Raw genomic sequence first — 19,473 nt, forward strand, 5'->3', positions numbered from 1 at the left:
CCCATAAGAAAATAATCAATTATTGATAGTATAATGTAAATGGACATATAAAAAATCTACTCACCAAGTGGTGGCAGGGAATGCACACATACAAGGGTTTAACTTTTACAAGCTTTGAAGCCACAGTTAAACCCCTGTGTGTGTGTGTGTGTGTGTGTGTGTGTGTGTGTGTGTGTGTGTGTGTGTGTTCCTCTGCCACCGCTTGGTGAGTAGATTTTTTTATGAACTATAAGAAGTCACATGCCGACATTTTGCTCTATATTACTGTCTACAATTCCAAATCCCAGATTAGTGATAAATAAAACATGTACAGAAGCAAGGATGCGAAACATCAAACATTTGTGTTTGACTATTTTGGAACGCACTTCATCTGTGACTTCTCATCACTGTATGGCTTCATACCTGTGTAAGAGCAGCGCTCGGACCTTATAACATGGAACATACATTGTCGTCTTTGCGATGTGGGTCTCCCTCTCATTACCCCTCTACATAAAAAAGAGTACAGGTCATTCCTTCCATGGATTCACCTCATCAAGGACTTGATAATCCCTCCTGTGGGTCCATTTATGCTTCCTCCCTCCTGTACAAAAAGGTGGTTCCACATCATCTTAAAAACCGGTAATTGTCTTCTCAGCTTATGACCCTTACTTCTGTAACTTACAACACTGAAGTTTCTCATTAGCCTAGTGACTTATCCAGCTAATTAAAACAGAAGTCTCCTGCTTCCTTCCTTTACATCTTCTCGTTATGCTTTTCACAATGCCGTAACTCACATATGTTATCACAAATATTTCATAAAAAGCCTTTACTTAGATGCAATTGTCTTCTAAGAGCTGGTCGTCAAGCACTCATTCCTTGTTACTACCTCATAAAATTGTTCCTTGTTTTTTATTATTCACACAGTTACATTCAGCTTATTTTTAAAAAAAATCATGGAGAAGTACAGGCAAGTATACCTTTGATTTGTTGTTTTTCCTTTCCATTAATTGGACAAATACAAGCTTACATGTGTGTATATATTTATTTATTTATAAAATCCGTAGGTCCTATTAAGAACAACTCAAAAATGGTTCAAATGGCTCTGAGCCCTATGGGACTTAACATCTACGGTCATCAGTCAAGAACAACTCTATTTAAGTCTTTTATCAATTATCAGGTACAATACCTTTGCTTTATAGCCCTTCAATTCTTTCCCTTTATCTTAAAATATGTAACAGATTACTAATTATTGTGGCTTTCTTATACTCTTAACGTGCAAATTGTTCACTAGTGCATTCTTCTCGGAATGCTAGTTCTTTTAGATTAATTTCACTACACATCTGAAATAAATCATCTGCATTTTCTTATCAGTGATAATGCTGAAGACATCTGTTGTGCCATCAGCAAAACAGTTAGCGTTCCTCGCAATCCCATTCTCACGTACTTGTCAATACACCACTTGTTGCTTTCTGTGCTATCATTAGCATCCTTCCTCTCCCCCTGTGTAATAGATGTTACTGGCAAGTGCGTCCTATCATAATATTCATGACCTCGTCCGTGTGTCAAAAGAAAAGAGGGGGAAAATTGTCAATATGTCTTTTGTGTATTATTCTGTACCATCTCTCGGCATTAACTAAGAAAACATGTTGTAATTGCCACCATGTGGCACAGATAAATGGAGGGTTCCAGTGACAGAAACATATGAATCTGGAAAGAGGGAAGACAGAACTCCCGTTGGAGAAGAATGAAAGGGAAATATAACAATGAAGTTGTTAGGATTGAAGACACACAGAAGACAATTTCTGTACCAATGCCCACCACAAGGTACCATTCCTGATAGGCTTCTTCTTCGAGTTGCTGAAGGACAAAGTGTGGTCTTCATGACCCATAGAACAGACTTGTCCCAGTTTCACACAAACAGGCCCTGAAAATTGATCCTATCTGCAGCCCTGTCAGTAGCCAGTACAGATTGGGTAATAACGTGTCAGTTGTCAGTAGTAGACAGTTTTGTTTAGTCATCAGTTGGTAAGTAAGTGGCTATCCGCAGTATGTCACCATTTTGAAATGTATGTATTAACTTATAAGTACCTCGGCTTACAATACATACAAAACATCTTGCAGCCCCTAACTTACTGCATAAAATATGTACAAAACCTAACCATTATTCATAAGAGATGTACACTGTTTATAAATAACAGTCTTTCTCCGTTACTTTCATGATGTGAGATAGGATAGTAAGTGAGCGATGTAAATTATAGACAGTAGGATTATTGAAGAGGAAGAAGCTGCTCCATGGAAAACTAATATGAAGTAATGAAGCATTTAACTCTGAACCGCATGGTAACCTATCTGCCTAATCTGCAAAGGTGGGGATATTATCCTAAGGGCTAAATTCCTTTAACGTAATCAGTATTGTATAAGCCCTTCTCCTTACCAGTCTGTGGGTCTACTGAGTATACTGCCTTCGGATGTGGTCCTTAGTAGCATGGACAAAAATTTACGTGTTTCCTTTTTTATATTAGAGCTAGGATGAAAATCCTTCACTAATAATAAAGCTTTTAATCTGGAATGTAGGTACAATTGCTTTTTCATTGCATTTCTTCAATCTGTTTTCTGTTTGTTTTCGTAAGCTGCCTTTTAGCATATTCTGCAGTTGACGTTCCTGTAAATATTGAAGTGTTAAACAACTGTAAAAGTGAAACTTACTGGCAGATTAAAACTGTGTGCCGGACTGAGACTCGAACTCGGGACGTTTGCCTTTTGCGGACAAGTGCTCTACTGTCTGAGCTACCCAAGTACAACTCACGACCCATTCTCACAGCTTCAGTTCTACCTCTACCTTGTCTACTACCTTCCAAACTTCACAGAAGAGCTTCTGTGAAGTTTGGAAGGTAGGAGATGAGGTCCGGCACACAGTTTTAATCTGCCAGGAAGTTTCATATCAGCGCTCCCTCTGCTGCAGATTGAAAACCTTATTCTGGCAACATTGCTAATGGTTCACCAATAAAAGCCCTATTCATAATTTATACTGGTGATAAAACCCATAGACATATGGGGTAATTCATTCAATGTAGACTGTAACTCTGGAATCAATTCAGCCCATGTTTTATGTTTGTTAGAAAAATTGTTCTACATAGGCATAAAATTTCCTCACTATGCATTCACAAGGATTTCATTTTCGATGATATTCCGAGACAGTTATATATGTCATAACTTCCCACTCTAAAAGTTTCTTGAAGTTATTACTTGTAAACTAGCTCTTTTTATCGGCAGGGTGTCTAAGAGGATTACCCACATCTACGTTGGCTTGTTTAATGGGGTAAAGTTATATATTTCGACCAACACATTATTAGTATAAAGATGTGTTACCCTTCTCAACCTATAGGTAATTGTCAAAAATAAATAAATAAAATAAAATAAACTGATAGCCGTTAAATCATGTAATCTTTCTAGTATTATTGTCATGCAATCCTCCTGGTATTATTGTGTAGCTTCTATTGTAGATGGCTATTATAATCGTCAACTTTTTGACATACCACACAGGGTGCAGTAACTTCATTATTTTCCTACTTCAGCTCTTAAAGTAATAAAAATTATTCATGTATTTAATGCACTTGCAGATACCGAAATGTCTATATCCCTTATGGATAAGCTATATTAATTCTTCTTCAATACTTCAAGATATGCATAACTTCCAACTAGATGCAGTGTTGTTTAATCTCCAGAATGAATATCATTAATTATTGAGGCGGACAGTTCCAAACCTCAACATGCCAAAAAATTTGAAAATCAAGATGCAACACACTCTAGAATCCTTGTAGCATTCTTTGTAATGTATTAAAGAGTTATGTCTGTAATTTCTCATGACCCTTGGGTATTAAGCATTGAAATTTGCATTCTGATGCATCCCAAAACTTTGTCTGTCCAATGTGAATTTCAAAGTTTCTCAAGGAAATGTTTACCTGTTATGTTTGTTTAATGTACTTAAGAAAAAATATGCGCACAAGCAGTCGTATTACACACAGTTACATGATTCATCACTTTATAACTCTAAAAATACTGAAAACGAGCTGTGTTCAGTTAACAGAATGCTGCAGGATGAAATGGTTATATTTATGTTGTTTATACCCATATAACAAACTTAAATACTGGTAAATAATCAGTGTAAACAGTTCAACACTTGAACAACATTGTACTTCTGCAATGGGTTTTGCTTCATTGATAACATGCAGCATTATTGAGCACAGTAACTATAATGATGCAGATTGAAATGGCCGAGGAAAAAGATGATGTTAGTTTGTGTAAGTATTATTACTTCTATTGAATTAGGGCGCAATAAGAAGAAGAATTAAGATATCTCTACGTGGAAGAAAAACCAAGAGGAAACGAGCAAGGTAAGAAAGATTTTGAAACATTCCTTATATTATTCCTACAAAGATTGCCTGTAGTTTATGCAAGGTATCCGATTAAATCATTTCTTTTCGTGAAATTGTGAATTAACCTCAACTGAATGTTACTAGTGCTGCTGCTCTGTGTTTTTAACCTGTATCTTGTTGATGCCATTAAATAGTCAAAAATTACAGATCCAGTTTTTTCAGTATTTCAAACATGTCATCCATATCTCTTTCAAAGAAATGAAATTGTAGTCACCCTCAAAAGTTTAGCTTTAACTGCAATGATCTTGGAATGCAAGACCTCAGAAAGTTTCACCAGTCATTTTATGGATCTCACAATAAAGTATGCCAAGATTCATTCAATCTTCGTTACATGATGCAAGAATCCCCACAGTGTAGAAGGCCAAGAATGAGTGAAAGAAAGCAAAGTTGTCTCATCGAGATACTATACACCTCAATTTGTTTCTGAAAAAAGAGAATCACTCAGTCTGTCATAATGTTTGTTTCCATTTTGGAAATTTCAAAATCTAGGGTTCAAAGACTTGGTAGATGTCAGTTAAGACTGGGTTATCACCACGAGAATGAAGAGGGGTGATAAACATTCAAAACATTATGTGAAACAAACAGATGGTGTAAAGAAATTCATTCAGTCTCTGACGCCCATTAAGTCTCGTACTGCCGTGGTCTCTTGAAAGTGCCAAGTGAACTGTCCATTCAAACATTGTGGAGAATGTACAGTGCAGCAAAAAATCCTGAAATGAAAGTGAAATATGATTTCTTTTATAACATTTTTATCACAAAATATAAGTTTCAGGACACTGGCTACAGACAAGTGCTCAAAATGTTCTAAGTTACAAGAATGCATTCAGAGAGCCAAAACAGCAGGTAATGTTGCATTAAAAGATTTGTTGCTCAGTGAACTTGGTTATCATGAATGGTGTGTGAAACTGCTGAAAATTCAGAATGAGTGAGAAATAGCTGTCTTTTAACTGCAAAAAATATCTCTTAACAACGGAAGCTATCAGATCAGGTGTCATATTATATAATATGCTATATAGCCACCAGTTTTATATGTTTAACTTCAAAACTTGCTAAGGAACTTTGAAGGTAAAGCAGTCTTAAGAAAAATTCAGTTATATATTGCTGGACAGAAAATTAATGTTTCAAATGTTCTAATGAAATAGCTTCCTGTGTGCATCATAAATTAAGAAATACATTTTGCACTCCAATGGTCGACACTGTATGCCTTTTTGCCGATTGATGAGGGGGTCTAAACAAAAACCAAATGGTGATGGGTATGCTAAGTAAGTGGTTGGCAACTGAAGCACCAACCCAATTAAAAAAGGTAGTGGTAATTTTTCCAGTGTCTGGCCACTCGTATGCCACCAGATCAAGTTTCTGATCATGCAGAAAAAGATATTCGACGATGGGAAATAATTCTAAATCTACAAGACTACATAGATGTACTTCAGGACTTTGGAACTGTCATCCATTTGGATGTATTCTGTAGTGGAAAAGAGGCAGTGACTAATGGAATGAAACCACAGCAAATTGGCACTTAAAGTTTGCCCCCACAAAATTATTAATAATCCGCAGAAGCAAAGTAACAACAATCCAATGTGAAACAAGGTATCCTGCACATCTTGGAGTGGCAAGGGGTGTCTGCAAAAAAAAAGGGGGGGGGGGGCGAAATCATTAAGCAGGTGGTTGTTGAATCCAGCTACCGAAGTCTTCAAAAATCAAAGACATTTTGAACCGCCAAATAAGCACTTTGGCACTGAGTGTGACACTAATCTGAAGCTTAAGTTTTACAAAGAACTGCTCACGTCATGCAATTTTGACTTGAGACAGCAGCAAGAGGAGGAGGAGGAGGAGGAAGAAGAAGATGATGAGCCAATGACTGACGAAGATGCTGTTTAATCCCATTCTTCACTGACTCAATGTTTTGTACACCATAAACCGTTATTTTTAAGCTATTTTCAGCCACGACTGTGTGTTCAATGGATGCTGTATCAATAATGCATAGCATACACATTGTTAACCATACAGTCAAACATTTTCGAAATTTTGTTAAAGAAAGAACTGCTTGTTCATTTCAAATTATATTTTGAATTACAAATAATTTTCAATGGTAACAAATGTATCCCAAATAGGTGCTCCATTAATAGCCCAAAGTATTTCATGTGGGCAGCTAGAACTCATCTGAATTTTGTTCAAGGAAACAACTTTTTTTTTCATTCCAGTTATAAATTACAGTTATCATTCATAAAACACATATTTGTGAAATACATACTTTAATAATGCAAAATATTTCACCTGAGAAATTTAAATTGTAACTATTACCTAATTGCACTCAGAGAAGCAGTTTTGTTTTTAGTGCATTGAGACACAAATGATTATAAAATACATATAATGTAAATAGTAATTACTTTGTTCATGTAACTACTTTATAATTATATTAAAAATGAGAATATGTCTCAGATTTCTTATAAATAGTTCATGATTTCCAGAAACCTTCATGTTTTATCCATTCCAAAACTCATTATGTCCATGTTTGTTGATTCCAAAATGAAACATGTCCTCTTGTACTTCCCAAAAGACAACATGTCCATTAAACATTTGCTATTATTTATGAAAACTGTCAATGTATTTTATAGCAACCATTAAATATTTGTTTGAAATAATTTTCTGCATTTAATTTTGCTTTTTATAGATCTTTAATTTCAACATAAAGTGATACTGTAGTTTTTTTCTGTTTTTCTCCACTTCCCTTGACATGGACATGTTCAGTTTTGGAAATGACTGCATAAATTGTCCGTTACTCATGTTCATCTGGTAACATTCCTGCATGTCTGCATTGTTGACATTTGACACTAAATTGTTCGTCCATCTTTATTCCTTGCTTTATTCTTAAAGCTAAGAACCTTATCTCACTATTCGCGTAACTGAAATGTTAAAAAATTAATCACAAAAATGACACCTGCTCCCTCAATACTTTTCATTTCATTTCATTCTAACATAACGTTAACAGTGCATCAGGGACTTGGTTGTGAGAATTCAATTTATTTCTATTTGGAATTCTTGTAAAACAATGCCAACCTCATTATATGACTACGCAATAGCACACTTTCCATCAGGAATGCTAACTCCTGGTCAGTATGGATAATTATCTTTGATCCCCAAATTAACATCTGGAATTTTTGTCTACTCCTAACAATAGCTTTATGTTCACCAACTTCTGGATTCCAATCTCCTTGAAATAATTCTGCAGTGACAACATATTCTGCAGCATCCTCAGCTAAGTTAAATGGCTCATATATCAGTGAGTGACTCAATATAGGTGCTTTCACTAGTACTTCTCTAATAATCTTAGAAGCTGCTTCTCCCCCTTCATTTTGTATCCACTTAGACTTTTGCTTTAATAATGATAACAGTCAAGAATCGTTCATTACCTGACCCTGCACAAATCGATGTAAAAGCCTCTCAGAAGAGTGTGCTAGTGCCTGAAGTGTTTGTGTGAGCATAACAAAACCACAATAATTAGTAATCTAGTATGTAGTTGAAGAATTAAAGAGCTATAAATTAAAAAGCTTAAACAGAAATTAACAGCTAATGAAGAGGTTTTGTTAACAGGATCTAGGATATGTAATATATGCAGCTTGTATTTGTCCAATAACTGAAAGGAAAAACAACAAAATTAAGGTACACTTGCCTGCATTTCTCCATGATTTTTCTGAAGTAAGTCTGAAGTAAGAACAAGTAACAATACCATAAGCTAGTAATACGGAATAAGTTGTTGATGAATAGCCCTTAAACACAAGCACATTTGAGTGAAGGTTTTTTTTATGACATACACTGATAACATATGAGGTCTATTCAAGACATTCTGGAACTCTGTCCACAAAATTTTTCTACACTTACCTTTCAGTTATTGTGCAAGGTCTCCTTCAAAATACTCTCCTCCACAAGTGATACATCATTCCCAACGCTGTTTCCGCTTCTGGAAGCAGTCTTGGTATGCCTCTTCCTAGATTGCACAAAGTGCTGTCTGTGAATTTTCTTTTATCTTGTCTATCGTTGTAAATCTTCGTCCTTTCAATGGGGTTTTCAACTTTGGAAATTAAAAAAAAAAGAAGGCCCACAGGGGCCAGATCTAGAGAGTACAGAGGATGAGGCAGTACAGTGATTTCGATTTTTGTGCAGTAGTCATACACCAACAGGGATGAATGTTCGGGTGCATTATCGTGATGCAAGAGCCATAAATTGTCTCGCCACATTTCAGGCCATTTCCTTCTCACATTTTCTCGCAGGCATCACAAGTCCCGATCGTTCTGGCGGTGATTAAGGGTGGCAGTGTGGTACTGGTGTGCAAGACTCACAATGCCCCTTGGCTATCGAACTTACGTGGAGTTGCTTCGTCAATCTTCTTTTCAGGATAGCTGGCTGCGATGTCCTGCACAACGTCTTCTCCAAAGATAAGATGCTACTTTCGAGGAATTTTTTATTCTTTTAAAATAAATCTGTACACTCGAGAATACTTTGAACTCAATCTCACTGTATTTTCATCACATATAACAGTTTTCATACAACTAAAACATTTTTCTTAAGTTCGACACCTTCTGATCTGTCAGAAACTATCACATTCATTTTTCCATAAATACAGCCTGCAAATCTCTCCAAGTTTAACAAGACAACTGTCCGGACCTTATGAAAGTAAGAGAAAGAATGAATAAGTAATTGTCTCTTCTCTTCTTTCACCAACGTTCAAATGTTCACCCAATAATGTTTGACATTGCACGGAGTACGGCGTGTTTATTCCTTGAGCTGGACATGTAATTTCTTAGGCGGGCTCAGCGACTACCTGCCCACGCCGATCATCCGTCCGATACACACCCATCCTACACACACATTATTGTGGTGCAGTAGACACAGTTCTACTTTACCACACTCATCTCTAAAATAATGCTTGTTTGAGATGGTGGAAATACGAGGGTATCTAGAACTTACCCCGAAATTCTTGAGGCACTACATATTCCTCCCCTTAGCTCGAACACATGACATTATATACATCAATATTGTATTCATACAATATTACTTTACAATTTCCATCAATTTATATAACATTTTTCTAGCTATCGGGTACTTCGTATATTGCTCTTTTTACTTTTTCTTGTTAATACCATTATAATCATGGACCTTTTGATCAATGTAGACTTTGTAAAGACAATAATCTTTTCTGTTCCCTTTCCAATCGTAAATTCCAAGTGCGCATTACCCAAGTGTATGCTGTTGTTTGCTCTTACTTTGCTTACTACATTTTCTAAGTATGGATTCATTCAATACCCTTTACAATCTGGAGGAACTCTGGGTAAATAAAGGTATTCTTTTCAACACACATAACTTCACACAAACATAACAATGCGAGTGGAAATGAGAATTCAAACTTAACAAATTAATCTCTACAAAATGTGTCATGACACTGCCCTTTTCCTTTAGGCACATTACCTATACCTCACATACAGTTTGATACTATGAAAGCACTTCCTCCTTCCATTTTGGTAGGTATGCCCCTTTAAACAAATTCCTAATATATTATGGTACGTGTCAATCTCCTTCTTGGTGCCCCTGCCCGCACAGTACAGGTCAGTCTTTCTTGAGTCTGCCTACCTGCCCTTTCCCATCCAATCAATGCTGGGTGGGCCCTCTTTCTCCTTCCTGAGTATGCTTCATAGTCGATTGCCCTAGCATACATCTTTATGTACCCTAGAATTCGAATACCTCTTAGAGAAATAAACATCCTACTTCACTTCTTACATTCGCTTCTCAATACTTTCTTTAACCCTTTAGAGTCCTCCATTACTCTTCCAGTCCTATGTTCCCTTATACTCTGCTTGCCCATTATCCTACAATTCATCAGAATAGTCGTTACACACCAATTCTGTCCACTTAAGTATGCAATTTAGCATAATGAACCACAATATGTTCCTCCTTCTCTCATGTACACCTACTAGTGTAATACTATCATCATAACCATAAATACTTTTAGCTCTTACATATACAAATATATCCCTGTACATACCTTTATGTGATGTGGAACCGTTACCTCACATAACCAGGTGCTGCCAATTCACTTTTACCTCGAGACTAGAGCGGAGCCTGCGTTTGACTTACATATTACAAGGCATTACCAAATGCTCCAGTCTTGACTCGATACAACAACAAATCCATCAAGGTGATTATATAACTGGGGATCCTAGTGCCCTTAAAACAAGTAAGACTGCGTATAATGACAAGATCACTTAGTGCTACCTCCACAAGAAGCAAAGCAGCAGTATGACCTTGATATCGGTGATTTGCTGCAACTCTTGCTTGTCCGCCATGGCAGATAAGTATGCTGAAGTACTAAACTATGTGACAGTATAAGAGAATGAGAACAGATAGTATAAGACTTGAAGAGAATTCGGTGTGGAAAAACGAATTTGGAAGCAACACCGAACCCAACTCGGGATCCGACGGTTGTCACTCTGCCCGATAACACAGAATGTTAACATTCCTGGGGAATAATGTGACTCTGCCTGGATCCCATGGATCTGCTCTTAACTTTACTTGATCAAGTGCAGACCAGCACTTCTCATTACATTTTGTGTGAAAGTCTCCCCCCAACTAAACAATTACCACTTTACTTGTCAACACTACATCCTGTGAAGCTACCACTTTCTCTATCTTATTAAAGTCCTTCCACAAATCGTCTATGCCTCTTTTAGTATCATCAAGTTCCGATGCTAAATGTGAAGGAATGTTGTCTGTTTTCATCCTCTCAGCAACTTTCCAGTTGATTAATTCCTCTACCTGTTCCTCCAGACCACTTATATTTATGGTGTCTGAGGTTGCTAGCATTTCATTAAAATTTCTCTCTACCTCATCTACACTAGTGTTGACCCTGAAATTTGCTATTGGACAATAGCGATCAGTTTGTCTTGTCTTTCAATGGTATCTTTTAAGGTATGTAATCTCTGTTTCATTGCGTCGAATGTAACATTACACACACTTTGAAATGACCCTAATTCTCATTAAATTCAGACTCTATATTGGTACCCTTGTCTTCAATAGCAAATTCAAATGTCTGGGTCAACTTCTGAAATTGATCATTCTACTTTTGGTTAAAGTCTGTAAACATTTGATTCATTTGCACAGTTAAAGAATTACTTAATTCATTCTTTAAATCTACTCGTAAATTTTCCACTTTATCATTTAACATCTCAAATTTAGAATTTAAAGCTTCATCCTGTGCTTCTAACTTTTCACTTAATGTAGTACTTATTTTATTTCTCAAAGAGTCAATTTGAGCAGTTGAAGTTACACTCTGTGCTTCTAACCTTTCACTTAAAGTAGCACACTGTGCTTCTAGTTTTTCATTTAAAGCAACATTTTGGTCACTTATTTGTGCTTCGAGTTTCTCACTTACAGAAAGATTTTGGTCACTTAGTTCTTGTCTCTGTACATCGAACGTAGTATTTAACTGAGTATTCACTGAGTCTTACTTCAGACTTAGTCCCTTAATTAAATTTGCAACTTCAGTCCAGTCTGGCATGACCTTAGTCACTGTCATCACCATGGCTGGTTCTACAGTTTCTGTAGGTTGTTGTTCCTTCTCCATAGTCCTAATTTTCTTCGATCTTGTGAGCATTAAAAAAAATCACCTCTGTAAATAATGACCACCCTAGTTTACCTTCAAATAGTTATTATCTTGAGCTCACCCGGCATAGGATTGTAGGCTGCGTCGGTGAGGTGTAGAAACGGCACCGGTGAACTGTATGGGCACCGGCAGCATCAAATGTTGGCCATGGTGTCAGCATCGTCATTGTCATCAGCAGGCACAAAGCCAGCAACCAGCAACGATGGCGGGTTACTGCGACTGCGCAGGCTGGTTACTGCTTCAGCTGGTTACTGCATCAGCATCGGTTGGTTACTGCATTGGTGTCAGTTGGTTACTGCTTGTGTGAGGGTTGCTTCCTCCCCACAACCAAATATTCTTAATTGAATCTTGCAGACCAGTTTTTTCGTCTCGTTATTATATGTTGTTATGGCAACTATCAACTTTTTCTCACCTCAACCTTCTTCAAAAAAATTCCTCCTTTTAGTGCCCTGCTCACTTTGGATGCCATGTTCTGGCAGTTTTAACGTGATGTGAAGGATAAAGTGTAAGCTGTACAGTGACTATTAGTGGTCAAAACTAAATAGACTTACCTGGGCAATGATTGATGTTTCGAATATTTGTTTCCATACATACTGATTTATCAGAAATCTGAGATTTCTTAGGAAAGAGTACAATTGTTTTAGTTTCTGAGGCTCTGGACTGTCTTTTATGGATCTTAATCTTTATGCATCTGGTTTGTGCCATTTATGCTAAGCAGATGCCCTAACAACTTTTGTTCTTCCCTGCCAAAATGAGACTTTGCTAACTTAATAGTACTACCTTTCTCAGAAAACTTCTGTGCAGTTTCTGTTAATAAGATACAATGCCCTTCCCATATTTCCGAAATTTGCCCTTCTCATACCACCGGTCATAAACTTAAAGGTACAGGATAAGATTTACAAAATGAAGGACTCACACCCTTTATTTTAAATTGACAAGTGTAATCGCGTACAGTCTATATGAGAATACTGATGTAAATTTCCTTAGGATACTGTATAATTCTTTTTTCTGCTGCTCCCCTATGTGGACAGGTTCATAAGCTTTACTATATATTTGGTTGTTATCAATTTCTATACCACTTGTATGTTCTTCCTGGCCCGCCAGTCTCACATTTGCAATTAAACAGATATTGTTGACCAATGTGTCTTGTTTACCCACTGCAGGATACACCTTAAAGGGTACAACTATCCGACAAATATCGGTTTTACAGAACAATAAAGCTGCTTCAAAATACAAAGTCACCCTATAAATAACCAGTCAACACAAATGGTAATTGTAAATTAGCATTCAGTACTATAGGTAAAGTGTGTATAAATTGAAAATTTCCTATGCTAATAGATACATGGTTTCGTGTTTAATTAACTTACCTTTTCTTCCAGTAATTGTTACAATATATACACCTGTAACAGCCAGTATAGGACATAGATCTTTATTTCTCATCATTTGTAAAAACTCATGTGAAATATGGGAATCTCACTGACCGAGTCTATAAAAATATCTACACTCCTGGAAATTGAAATAAGAACACCGTGAATTCATTGTCCCAGGAAGGGGAAACTTTATTGACACATTCCTGGGGTCAGATACATCACATGATCACACCGACAGAACCACAGGCACATAGACACAGGCAACAGAGCATGCACAATGTTGGCACTAGTACAGTGTATATCCACCTTTCGCAGCAATGCAGGCTGCTATTCTCCCATGGAGACGATCGTAGAGATGCTGGATGTAGTCCTGTGGAACGGCTTGCCATGCCATTTCCACCTGGCGCCTCAGTTGGACCAGCGTTCGTGCTGGATGTGCAGACCGCGTGAGACGACGCTTCATCCAGTCCCAAACATGCTCAATGGGGGACAGATCTGGAGATCTTGCTGGCCAGGGTAGTTGACTTACACCTTCTAGAGCACGTTGGGTGGCACGGGATACATGCGGACGTGCATTGTCCTGTTGGAACAGCAAGTTCCCTTGCCGGTCTAGGAATGGTAGAACGATGGGCTCGATGACGGTTTGGATGTACCGTGCACTATTCAGTGTCCCCTCGACGATCACCGGTGGTGTACGGCCAGTGTAGGAGATCGCTCCCCACACCATGATGCCGGGTGTTGGCCCTGTGTGCCTCGGTCGTATGCAGTCCTGATTGTGGCGCTCACCTGCACGGTGCCAAAAATGCATACGACCATCATTGGCACCAAGGCAGAAGCGACTCTCATCGCTGAAGACGACATGTCTCCATTCGTCCCTCCATTCACGCCTGTCGCGACACCACTGGAGGCGGGCTGCACGATGTTGGGGCGTGAACGGAAGACGGCCTAACGGTGTGCGGGACCGTAGCCCAGCTTCATGGAGATGGTTGCGAATGGTCCTCGCCGATACCCCAGGAGCAACAGTGTCCCTAATTTGCTGGGAAGTGGCGGTGCGGTCCCCTACGGCACTGCGTAGGATCCTACGGTCTTGGCGTGCATCTGTGCGTCGCTGTGGTCCGGTCCCAGGTCGACGGGCACGTGCACCTTCCACCGACCACTGGGGACAACATCGATGTACTGAGGAGACCTCACACCCCACGTGTTGAGCAATTCGGCGGTACGTCCACCCGTCCTCCCGCAAGCCCACTATACGCCCTCGCTCAAAGTCCGTCAACTGCACATACGGTTCACGTCCACGCTGTCGCGGCATGCTACCAGTGTTAAAGACTGCGATGGAGCTCCGTATGCCACGGCAAACTGGCTGACACTGGCGGCGGCGGTGCACAAATGCTGCGCAGCTAGCGCCATTCGACAGCCAACACCGCGGTTCCTGGTGTGTCCGCTGTGCCGTGCGTGTGATCATTGCTTGTACAGCCCTCTCGCAGTGTCCGGAGCAAGTATGGTGGGTCTGACACACCGGTGTCAATGTGTTCTTTTTTCCATTTCCAGGAGTGTATTTTCTTTCCATATAATTCCACAAGTATGAGGTTTGGTTGGGTTTTCTCATTTTCATCTAGTAACTACTCTCACATAGGTATTTTATTCCTAAAGGCTATAGACTGTTCTATATATAAGCCCATGATTGTATTGTTACATCCTGGATCATGTCACTCATACCAGGATGTTCCGTGTTTTTGGTCATAGATGTATTCATAGGTATTACATTACCCGTATCATTCTTGGTTATGTTTTGTACTAACACTTGAGACTGTGCATTATTCCTTCTCTGCTCTCATGAATGGCTTTGTCTATTGCTTCTGTGGCTCTCACAATGTAAATTAGTTTCCTTCATTCTTGCAAAATTGTTGGTAAAATGTTTATGTTCCACATAACTACTGCCCCAGTTTTTCCCCGGACATCATCATTATCTTCTTTATTTAATGTGCCAAGCCATTCAATGCATGTCAGTGAATCACATATAATAGACTACTGTCTACACCAAATTACCTTTCTTTTATAATGGGATAACCTGCATACTATTACCTTCGCAAGGTGTGCTTCCTCTATTGGTTTATCTAAATATTTATATCATGTTAAATGCCATTCATTGTATTTATTACAGCTACCCCAAGAACTACTATAGTGTTTTGGGTCTAATAATTCTAAAGTAAGTTTCTCTTGTGTACTAGAGGACCAATATCTTTTTTTTAAATTTCTCTTGAAAATCATCCCAGGATTTAAAATCTTCTGAATGAGCTGTTCCTCATTCCACTGTATCCCCTACCAATTAACTAAGGGCAAAGTTAGTTTTCCATTGGTCCTCCTACTTCTTAGGTATTATCTAGAAAATGCTTGCAGAAAATAGGCAGAGTCACTTCCCCGCCAGATTTAAACTTTAACAAATATTTGGATAAATCCATGCTGGTATTACTTTGAAGCTGAAGCTCCTTTAATACATTACTTTTTAACCCAGAACTATTGAAAGTCTTTTTCTTATTAACTTCTTTCTGGGTATTTTCTAATGCTTCCCACAACTTTTGAATTTCCTTCTGATGTTCTGCAGTGTAACCCAAGGAGTTAGTTGTATCACTATTTAATTCAACTTCCTCTTGTACTTTTAATTCAAGTGTTATGGGCTCTGGTTATGGCTTGTAATGATCTGTCACCCCGATATGTTCGTAAGCACTTTCATCTTATGTAATTTTTACAGTTATTTTCTTGTAGTTACTTGATGCTGTGGACCTGCTATGCAATGCCACTACTTATACCATGGAACTGCTTCACTGTCTGCAGAAGGTTGAGGACTGTAATAGAGCTGTATACTCTTCAGGCTATGAAATGACATAACTGTCTGTTAAAAACTCTTCTGTATTTTGTTCCTCTTGTATAACATTCATCTACATTGGGTGAACAGATCTCATATTCACTAGAACAACATTTTTTAAGTGAATCCCATAATTCACAGAATGATTCTCTTCTGCTATCCTCACTTGTTTCTGGGCACAGACATTGTGAGCAGCACCTCTCCCTCCCTCCCTCCCCCCATCTCTCTCTCTCTGCCTTCCAAACCACCACCAAATCACAATGCCAAAGCAAATGTGACCCTTTCACAGAGGGTAGAAATGATCGATTGTCGTCATGCTTAGATGATGTTCTGTGCCCATGCTTCTTTCATTATCTATGCTTATATGTCAACACGAAGTGCATACACTGGAGATTCTCTAGATGCCATTTTTACTTGAATGTCTTTCATCTGACTGTGAGAATGAGGCGGGACAACTTGTTACACCACACAGGGTAGGATGCCCCTTTGCAGTACTCACTGGTGACATATATCATGTGTTTTGCTTTGGTTATGTGGGCCTGTATTACCTGTACGATTTTGGTTGGGTGGCCCATTTGAATCAGCTTGTAGATTAGTCCATGGTGCCATAACTTGTCAAAAAGTGTGTTCTGTGTCTAAGAGTACCATAAGTGTGCAGTGATCTCTGTTGAATCCTTTTGTGATTCCATGAGTCAGTTTTATTATAGTAGAGTGCAGTCAGCTGAATGGGTTGCTAAGTGGGCACACCCCTATTAATATTGTTATTCATAAGAGTTTCACCATCACAATGGATACATTGTGCACCTAATAAATATTCTATTTGTACTTTAATTTCAAATTTCAGCCATACAGTTTCTGTCTCTGTTTTCATGGATTCCAATCTGTTTTTGAACTACTGATTTTGATACAGTCTATATGACCACAGAAATAATGCATTTCTTGTCCTTAGACACAATTCCTTTTATTGAGGTGAAGCAGCATCTGTGGTGAACCTTCCTAAGTGAACTCTCTTCAACTTGCTGTAGAGACCAACTGGAAATATTTGACAGGGCATCATTAAATATTTCATGATATTGTAGAGAGTGCAATTGTCTCAGAATGACTGCATATAGCAACAAACCAGACTTGCTCTGAAATGAAATGATTTTAACTGAGGAAGTGAAAAATTTTGCTCAAGTGAACATGATTGCAATGAGAATGCATTTAAATTGCAATATGACTCTACACAAATGACACATTTTAGCAAAGTATATCTAGACCAGTAAGACGTAGTCATGTAAAGAACATTTGTGGAGCTACGCAAGAAAAGCCCTATTCATGGGTGTGTAATAACATTGAAATATATCCGAGTAAAAATATAAACAATGCATTATGTACTCTACAGTGACATTAACATAATTTATTTCGAAATAATGCAAACTGTTTATCTTATACTTGTGTAAATAGTCTTGTACTTGCCCAGTTTGTCAAATCACAACAAGATAAAAAAAGACTGATTTTTGTTAAAAGTGAGAAATTATTTCAGTGTTCACTTACAAAAGCTGCTCATGGTCACTATTTGCCTCTACATAAATGAAATATAAAATTGCGTAATCATTGTTTTGAAGTTTGATACATAGCTGTTAATAACAGCTACTGCAACCACAGATTCAACGCTACACAGACAAGGCAAAAATGTATGTAGTACTTACCAACTTCAAACCAGTAAATTGATGGCTTTGTCTTTGCTGCCCGACGTTTGTTATGAAAGGCTCCATAATACAGACCCTACTAATTACTTGTTGATAGTCCTCAGCCTGTAATTGTACTGCATGCCTTACACAGTCCATTCATGCATTAATCGTGATGCTCTTGATTTCTACATGCATAAGACTCTCAGCATCTGCAATGTTAAAACTTAGTATTCTTCTGTGATGTCAGCTTTCAACTGTGCCTGTATGATCTCAATGGGATTGTAATGGCAGTGGTATGGTGACAGTACAATTATTTGGTGCCCATGTTGTTTAGCAATCTCATCTATCTCATAGGTATGGTAAGGTGGCTTATTTGTGTTGACAAGTAGCATCAATTCCACTCTGGCTCAAGATGGATTGTGAGGGCTACTACTTGATAACCAAGCAATAATATCAGATTTTCTAGAATGGGTAGTAGGAACTTTGTTGAGTTGCACTGAGTAGACACTGCCATTTTCCATCACAATGGCTAAGTTTGGGCGGAGGTATGACAATAACTGTTGTATAAACCATTATTTAAATACACTGTATGTCTTCTCACTGTGGTAATCCTCAGAGCTCTTCAACATTCAAGCATTAAATATTGATTTACTCTCAGGTATAAACCCTGTGCCTGCTGCTCCTGCATGTGTGACACTAAGCCTTTACCTACAGGAACTTTAGACCAACAAACTCATTTTTCAGCACACTGACTTTGCATCATTCTGGTTGACATACGTTTTGTCGATATAATAAATTTGAGGTGACTCACTCATTCAAATCTCCTCCATTCTTCTTAAAAATACAATCCTTGCAGTCACAATATCATTTCTCTCCGTAAGGAATTTTCTCCCATTGTTTGTCTTACACCATCAAAAGCCTATGTCCTTTTATATTTGTAGCGGTGTCCACCAACTGCCATTAAAATCCAAGTTCTCTTTCATTTGCAAAACTAAACTGTCTGCAGTTGGGTATTCGCCTCTCAAACATCTATCAAATATTGTCCAGCGTAAAAGATTCTTGGAGAAATCATCCAGATTGCCTACTTCTTTCTCATGATTGCTTCACTTCCCTGGCAGTTTAAAAGATGCCACTCCATTGGCTTTATCAAACAAAGGAAAATCCAGGATGGAATGTAACAATATAATGAAAAGGATAGTTGTTACTCACCATATAGCGGAGATTCTGAGTTGCAGAAAGGAACAACCACCATCATTTCCCAAATCCCTCAACATGCAAGCTAACCTTACACCAGCAGAAAGATCTGCAATTCACCACCTAAAAACTGATCCCAACCTTACAATGGTACCTGCTGTCAATGGCTCCACCATTGCTGTTTTGAACCACAAGTATTACCCGGCTGAAGGATTCTGCCAGCTGTCAGGTTCATCCATGCACAAACCCTGCCACAGTGATCCTTTTCCAGAAATCCAGCAGGGTCTCCAGTCTCTCCTCAAGT

The sequence above is a fragment of the Schistocerca nitens genome, chromosome 1 (assembly GCF_023898315.1).
Source record: "Schistocerca nitens isolate TAMUIC-IGC-003100 chromosome 1, iqSchNite1.1, whole genome shotgun sequence".
NCBI classification, from domain to species: domain Eukaryota; kingdom Metazoa; phylum Arthropoda; class Insecta; order Orthoptera; family Acrididae; genus Schistocerca; species Schistocerca nitens.